Raw genomic sequence first — 16,070 nt, 5'->3', positions numbered from 1 at the left:
GGCGACCCAGACGACGATGCAAATGGGGAGGAAGGTGTACCAGATGATGAGGAAATAGGCGATGCTGGCGTTGGAGCAGAAGAAGCCAAGCTCGAAGGTCCGATTAGGGCTCCGAAGGATGGGGATGGTGGAGGAGGCTGAGAAGCATTAATGCTTGGACGGTGGCTTGGGTTTTGAGTTGGGTATTTACATATAAAAGTCTAAAAAAAATAAATATATTATTAATTAATTTAAAAAAAATAAAATAATGACACACTTAGGATCTATAATTTTAAATTTTAAATTCATCTAAAATTTTATAATATATTACCAAACAGATTTTATTTGAGTTCAGATTGTGTCGGATATCTTAAATAATCTATCTGACTGTCATCCCTAAGTTCACTATAGCATTAATGCGAGATTGGCCTATTGCACTATCAGAACCATGTGTTGTATTTTAATATAATTTTTTTAAAATTAAATTTTTTAAATAAATTTTAATAATTTATGTTCAAATATATGAAATATTTGGATTTATTACATATCATAAAAATAAAAAAATTCAAAAAAATAAAGCTGATTGTATTAATTGGATGACACTACTTCATAAAAAAATATATTTTTTTAGATTCTTAAGACTGATATAGATATGATCTGAAAAACATTCAAGAATAAACACCAATAAAGTTGATAGTTTCAATTGTATATATTTAAAATTCATATATATATATATATATATATATATATATATATATATATATATATATATATTTGGCTTAGAAAATATTTGATGCTTGATTTTAAAATTTAATATTGATTAATAAATAATCTATTTAGGGACTTGGGTCTATTCAAGATATATTGGACAAATAAGTTTAATGTTACAGTAGAGAATAGAAAGGCTAACGTCAAGGATGACGTAGAGATCACCAACATACTTAATTTTTTTTCTATACGAAATATCAAATAAAATAAAAATAATATTTTTGAAACCTCATGCATTGTGCATGTGAGATAGAGAAATTAGATGGCTGAAGATGATGGTTGGCTCATTGTCTAACCCAGGTCCAACAGTTGAATTTAATTGGAAGGTGGCCAATCAGGAATCTAGAATTGATTCTCACTAAATTGAGTCTCGATCTTGTGAGCCTATAGATTTAAACGGGCTGCCTGCATGAGCGGATTTCACATGAATCATGGATCAAGCCTTACGCAGCTCTCAAAGCATTCAAATATTTTTTTTTATCCATCCATATAAATCTTAAATATCATGAATGATCAAAATGCATCATTCTTTCGGGTGAAAGGTGAAACATACAATCAGAAATAACCTTAGAAGTTTGCAATTCCCGGCTTACATCGTAAGAAAGAATTTGGAGGGTTCAATTCTATTGAGATTGCATGGATTAAAAAATTTATTAGATTTATTTTATATTTGATACTTAAAATTTATTGATAAAAGATAAATATATACTTTAGATCATTAAAGAAAAAAATTTATATATTAGATATTTTAATATCATATCTCTTGCTCATGTCCATTACAATTTTTTTTATGATAAATTTTAATTTGGTTCTATTCTTTCCTGTTCTTTAGATAATTATAATAAATAATTATAATAAATAATAATTTATTATAATTATAATAAATAAATAATTATAATAAATATGGATATAGATACTGGATACAGATTCAAATGTTATTCATAGTTAGATGGATTCAAATACAATAATTGATCAGATTTTCATTCAATTCATTTTCATCCTAAAAAAAAGGATAAAATTTTTTTAAAATGTATCTTCCTTTAAAGAAGAGGATCGAGAAAGAAAGAAAAGAAGAGATGAAAGAATTTAAAAATAATTAAAAATAAAAATAATAAAAAATAATAAATTTAAAATGATTATATTATTTTACTAAAATTATATCCCATGCATCACATGGGGTTATAACTTCTAAGCTATTTAATATCATCTATTATATTTTTTTATATTATATTAAAATTTTAATTTATAAAAATATTATTTGAAGAAATAAATATATGCTGTGCATCGCATGGGGTTCTAACCTAGTATTAGTGTGCTCGACAATCTTGGCAAAAATATAACAATGAAGCTCATAAGAAAGATCAAAGATACATGCAGAAAAAAAAAAATGATCCAATTACACTATATTTAAAAATCGATATATTATGAGCTTCTAGGTAAACTGGACAACCATGTTCTCTATTTTATTCATTCTAGTGTTGATTTTTATGGATCAAGAACATGTTTTAATTCTACCTTTTTAGTGCCTCTTTTTTTTTTAAGAAATATAACAAGAATGCCACTCCTAAGACTTGAATAAAGCTTTTAACTTCGCGATTGACTAATGTAATATTTTTTAGTATCTCAAATATTTAAAAAAAAATAATTTTATTTATTCAAGAAAAAATTATTTGCTCTTATTCAAGATTATTGTGCTATATTTTATGAATGTATTGTTATTCTTTTAAACTAGCTTATAATCTCATACGATGCATGAAATATGATTTTTTTTCTAAAAAATAATATTTAATTTTATTTATTTATTATATATATATATTTTAAAATAATTTAAAAAATTATATTTTATGTATAGTGTGCATTATAAGCTATCAGATGAATCTTTTGAAGATCCAAGGCTTGAATTATGATAAATCAAGTTGGATGCTAAGTTCAATGTCTTGAAGAGACCTTGAGAGCATTTACATATATGATCTATAGATCATCATGAACTTTCCAACCCGACCACCCCCCACCTCCCTCCCGCCCCCCAAAAAAACCCCCACAGGTGATGGAACCAATATTGTAACATAGTGTGTTGTTGGTTTTACTCTAAAACCAAGATTACAAATCTAGCTTAAATCTTTTTCGAGAACCATAGGAGCAATCTCATAAATCCTTTTCAGAGTAATAACTCTACAGAATCCTAGATCCTCTTATTTATAAAAGAAAAATGAAAGCGAACATATAAACAAATGAAAGTTTTAGTATGATGACTCCCGACCCTCAGGCCCAAAAACAAAAACAAACAACTGAATCTTTTACATTATTTCTTTTTTTCATACATGCAAAGTTATACAAAAAACTTAACTAAATTGTAAATAATCCTTTATCTTTCTCAAGCAATGATCCAAATCACAACCTAAGATCTATAAATATCCTTCTTAATTATAAAAAATCCACCTAGACAAAGAACTATATTTCTCATATCTTTCTTAAGCAATGATCCAAATCACAATCCAGAATCTATAAATATCATTTTTAATTATAAAACATCCACCTAGATAAAGAACCATTTTCAGAAACTAAATCATTCACATCTTGCCATCTCAAAAATTTAAATTTTTTTTTTCTTTTTTCTTCTTTCCTCTCTTTGCTTGCTTTCAGAAGAAACCAAGACCACCACAAGTTAGTATTTTCATATGTGACCTCCCTGTAGAACAAATTCTAAAGTAGCTAGTCAAGATGTCTATCTAGCTACTCTATCTAGTTGAGGTTGGCTCAATTAGAGATGGGATGTGGCTAGCATTAGGCAGTGCAATGAAGTCCTTTTATGTAATGCCATGGTGACAAGATGTCTGCTCCTTCCAGTAAATGGGTCTAAACCCTTCCTCTACTATCAATTTATTGCCGTCGATCTTCTTACCAAGGTTAGCTCGATTGGAGAATAGATATGGCTAGCGGTGGACAATGATGGCTTGATCTCTAAAATAAGTTTTTGATTGGAGTTAGCTCCAACGGGAATTTTTCGATGCTCAATCAGAAAATTAAGAAATGGAGGGGAATGAGCGAGTATTGGAGAGAAGTGAGTGCGTACCTTGAGGATCCCTTTTAGCCCTTTATTTATAGGTAAAGACGGAGGTGCTGTGAGAAGGAAGAAGAATCATGTTATTAGTCTTATCTTATCAAACGAGATACGCTCATTATTTTCTATCTTATCTAGAGAGGTACGTCATTATCTTCTTCCTTATCTGTTCATGGCAAGCTGTTATATGGATTCTGAAATTTTTCTAGTTAACTTAAATCGAGCAGCAATATCAAATATAATACCTTCTTGAAATGTCAGCTTGGGTCAACTATGGAGGAACCTTGGATCAATTTGGGCAACGGCCATGATTGAGGCACATTACAAATCGGCTTATCCAACGAAGCACCAAAGAAAGGGCCTTGACTAGCACCACCTCAACCTCCTCAACACAGCCTAGAAGGGAAAGGAGATGGTCTTCTACTCCATAGTCTAAGAAGACTCCACCATGGGCCACTCATCACCTTGACATTCTAAAGTCTACACTGCTCGGGATACCAACATGGATTGAAAGCTTCAGAAAATGAACTAATGAATCGAGGCCTTATGCAACCAAGCCCCTACTCAAGATTGTAAATTTGGCTTAACGATAACCCACCTTTTAGCACAAAGATCATGCAGGATCCGATCCCCACTCTCTTCAAGATGCTATAGCTTGAGGCCTATAATGGTGTAACCAACCCTACAGATCATCTAGAAAGTTTTGAAGCCTTAATGCTCTTGCACGGCACCATAGATGGAATCCTATGCTGAGCTTTTCCTTCCATCTTATGGAAAGTGGCTTGGTACTAGTACTTCAGTTTGAAGCTAAACTCCATTCATTTCTTTGAGCAACACAATCAATCGTTCGCAGCGTACTTCATCAGTAATAAGAGGTAATGCTGCAGATCAAATTCTTTGACAAACATCAAGCAAAGGAAAGAAAAATTCTTCTTAGCTTATGTGAGCCATTTTAATGTGGCTACACTAGAAGTGCGCGATCTTGATTAATTGGTCATGATGTCTGCCCTAAAGGATGGACTTCAAAAATACTAGTTCCTCTTCTCGCCAGAGAAAAGATATCTAAATGACCACCGAAATACTAGCTTGGAAGGAGAAATATAATAATACTAAAGAAGCCTATGAACTGCATGGTACCCCGATCGAGGTAAAAATTGACAAAAGAAGATGAGCATGAAGATAGGAGGGGCTCACCGAGGTGAGACAATCACCAAACTTCTCGACGATCTAAAACTCCACCTCATGATCAACAATCTAGAAACCTACCTCAGAACCAACGATAGCGGACTCCTCCCAGAGGTCGGTAGAATGCATCGCAACCAAAAAGACTCACCAACTATGCTCCTCTAAATGCCCCTAAGATATAGATACTGATGGAGATAAAAGAACAGCTATAAAGAGCGAGGTGGATACAAGCCTTGCCAATATGATGAGAGTATTATCTTTATTATCGAGACCATGACACGACATCAAGAAATGTATCCAATTGCAAGATGAGATTGAGAAGTTCATTCAGCATGGGCAACTAGATAAATTCTTGAAGGATCAAAGAGGGTAGCATGAAGCCTGGCCCAATAGATTTACCATATCTGCCTAAACCACCTTGGTAGAAAGAACCCATGGAGAACCAACCTACCATTGGAGAAATAAATAGCTTCATTAGGGGACAGGTCGGTGGCACAGTGGGAAGATCGAAAGCTCCAATTAAGAGGCAAAAGATTGAGGAAGCGATTGCATTCTCCAAGAAGGATGCTCAAGAGGTTCAGTCTCTACATAATGATGTAGTAGTTATAGCCCTTAATATCGTTAATTATGATATACGTTGAGTTTTACTTGATAATGAAAGTACAGTCGATATATTATTTTATGATGTGTTCTTTAAGATAAGATTTATGTCAGATTGGTTAGGAAGGCTTGACTCACTGCTAGTCAATTTTTTGGGAAATGCCATACCCGTTGAAGGGATAATCACTTTACTAGTAACTATAGGTCAGACACCCTGACAAACCACGGTGTAGCTTGATTTTTTGGTTGCTAAAATTCTTTTGGCATATAATGTCATCCTCAGATGATCGAGATTAAATATGCTCTGAGTTGTGGTCTCAATATATCACTTAATAATAAAATTTTCAATGGAGCATGGGATCGGCAAATTCTGAGGAGACCAAGCCATAGCACGATAGTGTTACATGATAGCTCTTCGTGAAGCAACACCACCTGAAGATCTCTTCATCAAAGGATTGGATGCCTGTGATGAATCATCCAACCAACATGGAGACCTTGTGGAAGATCTTGTCATGGTCCCCCTTGAGGAGGGAAATAAGGAGCGATCAGTTTGTATCAAATCATACCTAGATGAGGTAACTAAATATCACCTTATTGTCACCTTTTTGCAGAAGCACACCAATGGTTTTGGCTGGCCAGCTGCAGACATGGCCGACAAAGATTTTGAAATGATGACACATCAGTTGAATGTAGATTTCGGATATCGATCCATCAAATAAAAGAAGCAAAGTTTCGCATTGGAGTGACAAAAAGCAACACTGAAGAGGTAAACAAGCCCATTGATGTTGAATTCATCAGAGAAGTGACCTATCTGAATTGGCTTGCAAACGTAATCCTCGTGAAGAAGGTGAATGAAAAATGATGAATATATTGCCCGAAAAATAGTTATCCATTACCTCATGTTGATAAGTTGGTAGATGCCACCTCGGGTCATAAATTTTTAATCTTAATGGATGCTTTCTCCAGCTATAATCAAATCTGGATGGCACTGGAAGATAAAGAAAAGATAGCCTTTACTACTGGTGGCCTATTTTGTTACAAAATTATATCCTTTGGTCTAAAAATTACAGGTGCGACCTACTAACGATTGGTGAACAAAATTTTCAAAGATAAAATCAGTAGAAATATGAAGGTGTACGAGGATGACATGCTGGTCAAGTGTTAAACCTCGATGATCATATTAATGATTTGAGGGAGACCTTTGCTAGCATCCAAAAATTTTAAATAAAGTTGAATCCAATCAAGTGTACTTTTGGAGTCTCCTCAAAGAAATTTCTTAGATTCATGGTCTCACGGCAAGGCATCGAAGCTAATCCTAAGAAGATCAGAGCTCTATAGAGATAAACCTATCAAGATTGATAAAGGAAGTTTGACTCCTTATCGATAAGATGGCCGCCTTTAACCGACTTATTTCTAGATTGGCCAAATAGTATCTCTCCTTCTTCAAGACTCTTAAACAACCAAAAGAGTTCCAGTGGACAGAGGAGTGCCAAATAATATTCGACGAGCTGAAGAGTTACCTTGGATCATCCCCACTCAACAAGCCCGAGCTAGGTGAAGAGCTATACCTCTATCTCATAGTCTCCCTAGTAGCTATGAGCTTAGTTCTCGTTCACGAGGAAGAAAAAATTCAGAAGCCAATATATTATACTAGCAGAATCCTTCGCGACACAGAGATAAGATACTCAAGACTTGAGAAAATGATCTTCGCACTAGTTAGCTCAGCAAGAAAGCTCTACTCTTATTTTCAAGCTCATACCATAGTGCTTCTCACCGACCAACCCTTGAAGACTATACTTCATAGACCAGATACTTCAGGTCGGATAGCTAAGTGGGCAATCGAGCTCTCATAATTCGATGTAAAATTTTGACCCCAACCTTCAATTAAACCACAAGTGCTCATGGATTTCATTCTAGAATGTACCATTCTCAAAGAAAAGCTAGTAGAAGCTAATATAAAAAAGAAAGAATCTAGAAGATTTTGGATGATGTATGTAAATGGGTCATCTAGCTCGACAGGATCAAGAGCCGAACTGATCATCACTAGTTCAGAGGGAGACATTATTGAATATGCCTCGCATTTTAGATTTTTGACCACCAACAATGAAGCAGAAAATGAAGCTCTAGACACAAGCTTAAAATGGCAAATGGCTAGGAGTGCCATACTTAAAAGTCTGCAGTGACTCACAGATTATGGCTGGATAGGTCTCGGGTGAATATGAAGCTCGAGAGGAGAACATGATGAAATATTTATAGAAGGTCAAAGACTAAACCTCAACATTTGAACAAGTCTCGAGATAAAAAAACTCTTATGTCTACCTGCTATTGAAGCTTGTGACCTCCACACCGACCAACCTACACAAGGAGTCCTTTTTGAAGTCTTAAAGAAGTCCAGCATCAAAGAGCCTATATTTATGTTGTAGGTCAACTTCGAGCCAAGCTAGATTAGTCCCTTAATTCACTACCTCAAAGATGAAACACTCCCAACTGACCTAAAGGAAGTCTGAAAGATAAGACACCAAGAACTATATTATATCCTTTATGAGGATAAACTGTACAAGAGATCATACTCCCTATCTCTTCTCAAGTGCCTACGTCCATCTGAGGCTAACTACGCATTGCATGAAGTACATGAAGGGATATATAGAAATTACTTGGAGGCCAATCCCTGACTTATAACACACTTTAGTAAGGATATTATTGGCCAACCTTACAGCAAGATGTAGCTGAGTGAGTGAGAAAATATGATTAATGTCAATGGCACGTCAGTATATAGCACCGACTTGCTACACTGCTAACTTTCATCAAAGCTCTTTGGCCCTTTGCATAATGGAGAATGGACATCCTTGGTCCCTCCTATAAGCTTTGGGTCAGTAGAAATTTTTGTTGGTCACTATCGACTACTTCACCATGTAGGTTGAGGTCGAACCATTGGCCCATATTACTGAAGTTAGAGTGAGGATCTTCATCTAGAAGTCCATTAGATGCCATTTTGGCCTTCCTTGGGTGCTGATCATAGATAGCAGTCAATAATTCAATAATTCTTGGTTCATCAATTTTTTTCGTAAACTATGCATCATCCATCGCTTCACCTCGATTGGCCACCTACAAGCTAATAAGGAAGCCGAGGTAATTAACCATAGTCATTTGCATGATTTGAGGCAAGATTAGATTGAGCCAAATGATCTTGGATGGATGAACTTCATCATCTGCTATGGGCCTACCGAACTATCCAATGGATTCTTATCGATGAAACTCCCTTCAACCTTGCCTTCAAGTCAGAAGCCATCATTTCCCTCGAGATTGGTGTTCCATCATCTCAGATAGAAAACTTTGATGAGCAAAATAATTTCGACCAGCTTTGAGCAAACCTGGATTTACTTCAGAAGCCCAAGAACATGCTCGAATAAGAATGATAGCCTATCAGTGCAAGGTAACTAGTTTTACAATGCTCAAGTTAAAGAAAAGATATTCAAGGTCGGTGACTTGGTGCCGAGAAGAGTTGAAGAATCACAACAAGGTGATCAAGAGAAGCTCACCCCGAACTATGAAGGACCTTGTTAGATATAAGGTTATCAAGTTTGGAACTTATCATTTGAAGAAGCTTAATGGAACCCCATTACCTCGATTGTGGAATTCTGAAAACCTACATATGTATTATGAATAGTGTAACAACCACTTTCTTTAATAAAAAGTAAATTTCTTTTATTAAGCTTTGCGGGATAAACATATGAACTAAAACTTCATCTCTGACAATCCAGACCAAAGACCTTGGACGGTCAAGAAGTGAAGGATAATCCCATCAGAAGACCCTCAAAAAGTCCTTCATCCGAAGATAAGTTGAGCCGAAAATCTTGATAGTACGAAAAGTGAGGGATAATCCTATAAGAGGACCCTTAGAAGTCCTAAGATATTGCCTATGATGATCTGGGGAGAAGATCTTGGGTGACCAAGAAGCGAGGCATTACCCCATAAGAGGACCCTCAGAAAGCCACCGTCTCAAGATGAGCTAACTTGAAAATTTTGGTTGTTCGAGAAGTGAAAGGTAACCTCATAAGAGGACCTTCGGAAGCCCTAAACCTTATCTTTGATGATGACAATCTGATCTAAGGTAGCCCCTCGTCCCTAAGACAAGCTAAGCTATGAACAACTATGGCAAAAAGAAACCCCATGAAGGTGGTAAATTGGCAATTAGACCTGACCTAAGATCTAGATAAGCCAAGCTGGGATCCTAAGAAAAATAGTCACAAGAAGATACCCACCACTTTGAGAGCAAGCTGAACTAAAGAATACATTACTTTCAAGAGATCATAGTCACCCAAAGAAGATGCCTGAGCATCTTAGCTTGCACTACCTAACCTAAGAAAAAGTAGGCTAGTTATCTAAATGTGGCTTAAAGCAATCTTTGATCTCCATACATCAAACATCCAAAATAGAATTAGCATCAGATACTATTTAAAACTAACATACCATTCCAAAGAATCGGACTTCAAGACATACCTTTGAGATTAATGAGGTTAATTTGATGAATAGGAAGATAAAGATAGCAAAATTAAAAAAGATGTATTTCATTGATTTGAACAAAAGGTCAGCATAGCCAAATACAAAATCTGCTTGATAAACATCGAGCTAATCTTTACATAGCAAAAATGAAAAAACAAACAACAAAAAGTTTAAGCTTTGGGGGAAGCCACATCCTTGGCTTGTGAAGGAGTGTCCTCAATAATCGGGGTAGAGATTGCACCAGCAGCTCACTCAAAAGTAGCCTCAGATCCGACCAAGGCGGCAACTTCAAAATTGGCTGGAGTGGTGGCTACAGTCCATACTTTTGTTGATGCTTGAATGACCTAGGCCTTCCTACTGTCCATGTCATCCTCATCCTCCTGAGGAACCAAAAGATCAACATTGACCACATGAAAAAGTTGCTTGATCAAAGTCTTGCATTCATCAAAACCAAGGTCGTAAGTCCACAAGGAGGTCTCAACACCCTCAACTACAGCCTTGACCTTCCACTATAAGAATTTGTAATATTAGCGATGGTATTAACAACGAAAAATAAATCCATCATTGATAATAGTCTTTAACCACCATAAAAATAATTCAAAAAATTAGCCATCGCTAATATTATTAGTGACGAAATTCTGACAATTAGCGACAGCAAAAGTCATCACTAATAAATTTAAAATTTTAGAAATTTTTTTGATTATAATTATAATTAAATTAATTAATTATCAACTATTATTAGTGACACAAAGATTGCCACTGCTAATAATTTTGAAAAAAATTATTTAAAAATTATGAAAAAATATTTTTCTTTGATAATAGTATTAGCGACAGCAATGAGTTTTTAGAGATGAAAGATTACTGTTGCTAATATCCTGAGGATATACTGATGGTATTTGCGATGGCCACCTTTATTGGTGCTAATAGTCCACCAAAAATACCCCCTCCCAGTCTGCAAGAGAAAAAAATTTTTCATACCTCATCCCCTTCCCTTTCCGCGATTCCCTGCTCGCTAGTGCCTCCTCCTTCCCAACTTTTCGCCCTTGCCGGTGCCTCCTTCCTGATGGTTCCCCCCTCCCTATGCTTCAGCATCCTGCGGCCCCGAGCCCCTGCTTCGGCCACGCTCGCGGCTGCCCCAATCCCATCGGTCTGACCCTACGGCCCCTGCCCTACTGCTCCCAGCCCGTGGCCTCGACCTTGCAGCCCCTGCCCTGTCGGCCCGATCCCACGACCCCAACCCACGCCGCCTTCCCACGATCCCATCCCCACACCCTCATCTTTATGACTGTATTTTTGAGCCGACATCCCATCCTCGAGCCATCCCCCTGTGCCTCAGTCTCGTTCCCCCCTCCTCGGTGCCTCCTTCCTGACGGTTCCCCCCTCCTTGCACTCCGACATCTCGTGGCCTTGAACCCCCATGGCTTTTTGCCCCTCGCTAGTGCCTCCTTCTCGACATTCCCCCCCCCTCCCTGATGCCTCTTTCCTAGTAGTTCACTCCTCCCTATGCTCTGGCATCCCACGACTTCGAGCCCTCGCTTTGGCCACGCCTGTGGCTGTCCCGACCCCACTGGCCCCGACCTTGCTGCTCTGACTCCACCGGCCCGATCCTGCGGCCCCTGCCCCACCACCCCGACCTGCGATCTCGACCCTATGGCCCCTGCCCCACCAGTCTGATCCTGTTGCCCTGACCTGCGCCGCCTTCCTATGGCCCCATCCCTGCACCCTCATTATCATGATCGTATCTCCGAGCCGATGTCTCATCCTCCAGCCATCCCCTCGCACCTCAGTCCATACACACCAGCCCGCACCTCAGTCTCTACACGGTAGCTCACCTTTTACTGTGAATATTAATGATGACGTTAGCAACGGCTAATGCTGTCACTAAAAGTTAATTTTTTATTTAAATTATATTAATTAAGTATAAGTAATTTTTAAAAAACTAATTATTTAAATATTAATTTAATTAATTAGTTAGATAATTAATTAATTAATTAATTAATTAGAAGTATAAAACTTGGGTCTCAGCATGCAAAGCGCTCGAATCAAGGGAAGGTGTCAGGCAACATTGCAAATATGGGGTCAGAGCGTGCCCTACATGCTCGGGCCTCGGATCCCAACTGATGTCCAGGACATTCAGCCTCCACATGCCTTGTACACTCAGATCGATGAAAGATGTCAGTCAGCATTTCGAACACAGAGCCGGGGCATGCCCTACGTGCTCGGGCCTTAGATCCCAGCTGGCATCCAAGGCATCCAGTCCTCGTGCACCCTGCATGCTCAGGCCGATGGAAGGTGCTAGACAGCATTACAATCATAGGGCTGGGACGTGCCCTACGCGCTTAGGCCTCAAGTCCCAACCGGTGTCTAGGGCAGCCAATCCTTGCACAAGGGTCGAGTGCATATTCTATGGCATCCCATAATTAAGTATTAATTTAAGTAATTAATTAGGTGTTAATTTTAAAAAAAATTGCATTGCATGGAATCATAGACCTATATTTTGATTAATGTATATATTCTACTATATCCGTATATTTATATATTTTTATACGGATGAAAGAATTATGTATATTAAAAAAATAAATAATTTCAGATATGTAAGTAGTTTGAAAAATATAAGTAATTCTATAGATCATTATAGTAATCAAACAGTATGATGAGGGTTCGAAAAAAATTTTGGATAATATTTTTCTTTAGTTCTCCCCATATATCTTCAACTATATAGAGAGAACTAAGAAAAAATGCTATCAAAATTTTTTTCAGCTCCTATTGCATATTGTTTGATTATTATGATTGACTTTTAGAATTAATATATTTTCTAAATAGGATAGGACCTTCTATACCTATTAATTGATGATAGGATACATTTACTATGTAAGCTATTTTGAATAATAAAATAATTAATTAGTAGTTGACTTGTATTTATGTATATGCATAATTCTTAGATAGTTTGTCATGGATTGTAGTTGGATAAACCATCGAGTAGTCGATGGAGTAATTGCTACTGAATATAAGAAGGGTGCAGAGTACTTCTGTGATTTTATTTTTGAAAATGCAGTACTCTTACATCAAGGATGGGCTCGTTGCCCTTGTAACAGATGTGGCAATAAAAAAATATTTAAATAAGGATATAATTACTATCTATTTGTATAAGAGTAGATTTATGCCTAACTACAAGTATTGGTACCTGCATGTGGAGACATGAGAGAAAGTTACAAGGGTTAGAAGCAAGCAGAACAAGGACACAGATAGAATGGTAGATATGATTATGGATGTGGTTGGTTCTAAATTTAACTGTGATATAGAGGATGATCTAGAAGTTGATAGCGGCGATTTCTACTATATGTTAAAAGATACTGATGAATCACTATGATCGGAATATGAAACACATATTGTATTATCAACTGTGTCAGAATTGTTAAATTTGAAGGCTAAGTTTAATATGATGATCAATTATTATGATAGGATGGTAGCAATAATAAAGAAAATACTATCGAAGGATGAGAAGCTTGTTGGGAGCTTCTATACTTCGAAGAACATGGTGAAAGGATTGGGTATGAGATATGAGAAGATAAATGCATGTCATAATAATTGCATGCTTTTTTATAAGGAGGACCAACTGAAGAGTTCATGTGACGTATGCATAAAAGCCGATTTAAGCTGAGATAAGAGGATAGGAATCAGAAGAACATACTATACCAAGTTTTTTGATACCTTCCCCTCATCTCTAGACTTCGAAGGCTCTACTTGTTTAAGAGTACTACTGAGCAAATGAGATGGCACGAAGAAGGGATTCGTAAGCACTCTGATATAATGAGTCATCCATCGAACAGTGAGGCATGGAAGTAATTTGATGCTTGCTACCCTTTATTTGCTTAGGAATTATGTAATGTCCGACTGGATCTATCTACAGATGGCTTTACATTGTTCAGTCATACAATGGCCCCTCATTCATGTTGGCTAGTTTTTATTACTTCATACAATCTTCTGTCTGTGATGTGCATGAAAAATATAACATATTTTTTATATTAGTCATTCCTGGACCATGACATCATGGTAGAAACATTGATGTATATCTAAGGCTTCTTGTTGATGAGCTGAAATTTTTATGGTCTGATGGCTTACGTACTTTAGATGCATTGAAGAAGTAGAATTTTATAATGAAGACTGTATTAATGATTGAAAGATAGAGAGTTTATCCACGTTTAGAGTTGCTCGTAAGTACTATAATTTTAATTAATATGTTTAGAATTTAGCCATTCTAGAGTTAATATTTATTTTTTAAAATCAATTTTGCAGCACGTTTAGAGAGCTTGGAGTATCTTGTGTGATTACCGGCATCATCCAATGCTTGATGCTAGGGCCAATGAACAAGTTCTCTAGCTGGCCATCTGGAGCTCGTAATGCAGCTTGGGAGATGTTTCAGATAAGTCAGAATATTTAATTTTTAAATTCATGATACATTTGTATTCTACTTATTAATACATGCTTCGATTCTATCTTACAGGAATACTATCGATTCGAAACTCCTCAGGATGAGGAGGTTGGTTATCGGATCTTTGATGAGGTGACTACATGGAGGCTCCGAGATAACCTCTATATTCTTAAGCAGTCTGCCATTGAGCATTTTGATTTTCAATCACCATCGGACTGGAGGTCCTATAGGGATTACTGGATGTGGATGGATGTATAAGAGGCCCTCTGCGATCAGTGAAGCAACAAGAAGTACTCTAGTAGGTGGCAGAAGGTCCAATAAAATTGGACCGTCCCACAAGATCCAATCAAGCACACGGACGGCTCCATCGGCACATATGTTGTGGCCGACAGACTGGTAAAAAATCTATACCAAAACTATAAAAACTCTTATATGTATGCTTTAATTAATTTAATTTTATTATTTACTTATTGTAGACATGGTAGATGGATCATCCATCAGGCCAGTAGTGATTGTGGCAGGCCACACACCAGTCTAAGAGGACTGGTGATTACTTAGATTTTAAGTCGTGACAAATCACAGTAAGAATTTTAAATTGTATTTATTAAGTTGTTACAGGATCTGATATGTATATTAAAACTAATGTATTTCTGAACTATGTAGGTGAATTACGCAGAGTATGTCATTGTGCAGCATGATGATGACCCATCCACTCAGTCCCTCCTTGACCTTGAGGGATGGCTCAGGGTCATCGGAGGGATGAGTAGGAGTCAGATCATATGATTTGGCCACAGCTTCGATCCTCCAATGGCTCGATGCTCTTCGACATCCTCACAGACCTCGACATCCCGACTTGGAGTGATGTGCACGTAGAGGAGGTTGTGCAGTGGCTTTTGAGCTAGTGACCTCAGAGCTTCTAGAATGCCATCCGTGATACAATCATGGAGATTCTCTGAGATCCATAGATGTACAACCAGTTGGGCTCGTTATTTCAGCCATCACATTAGGTAATTTTATTAATAAATTTTTTTATTTATTTTAAATTTTATATTTAGAAGCTTTACATATTTAGGCTTGAGTCAGAGAAGGAGATCTAAAGGTTAAAATTTAATCTAACCATCCAATTGATGAATTGGAGATGTCTATAGCTCCGTATCATCAAATAAAATATGTAAGAATAATCTGTTCGAGGATCGAAGGAGTGTATCGAAAGATATACCTCCATATCGAAAGATACATCTCCATATCAAAATTTATTAATAATATTTTATTTTTTTTTATTTTAAGATGTTGGGACATCCAGCTCTCATCCACCAACTGTTGGACAGGAGCAAGAAGATGAGGAGGACGATGATGAGGATCTAACCTCATTTTCTTTTATTTTGATGTATTGTATTTTTTTATACTACTTATAAAGTTATATAATTTATATTTTTAATATAATATAATTAGTTTTTTATTTATGATTATCATATTATCTTTGGATTTTAATTATAATAGGTGTTAGGAACTATAATTGATTATGATTAATTAAAATAAATT

This window comes from Elaeis guineensis, chromosome 11 (genome assembly GCF_000442705.2).
Source record: "Elaeis guineensis isolate ETL-2024a chromosome 11, EG11, whole genome shotgun sequence".
Classification (NCBI taxonomy): Eukaryota; Viridiplantae; Streptophyta; class Magnoliopsida; order Arecales; family Arecaceae; genus Elaeis; species Elaeis guineensis.
Note: the sequence above shows the minus strand (reverse complement) of the source record.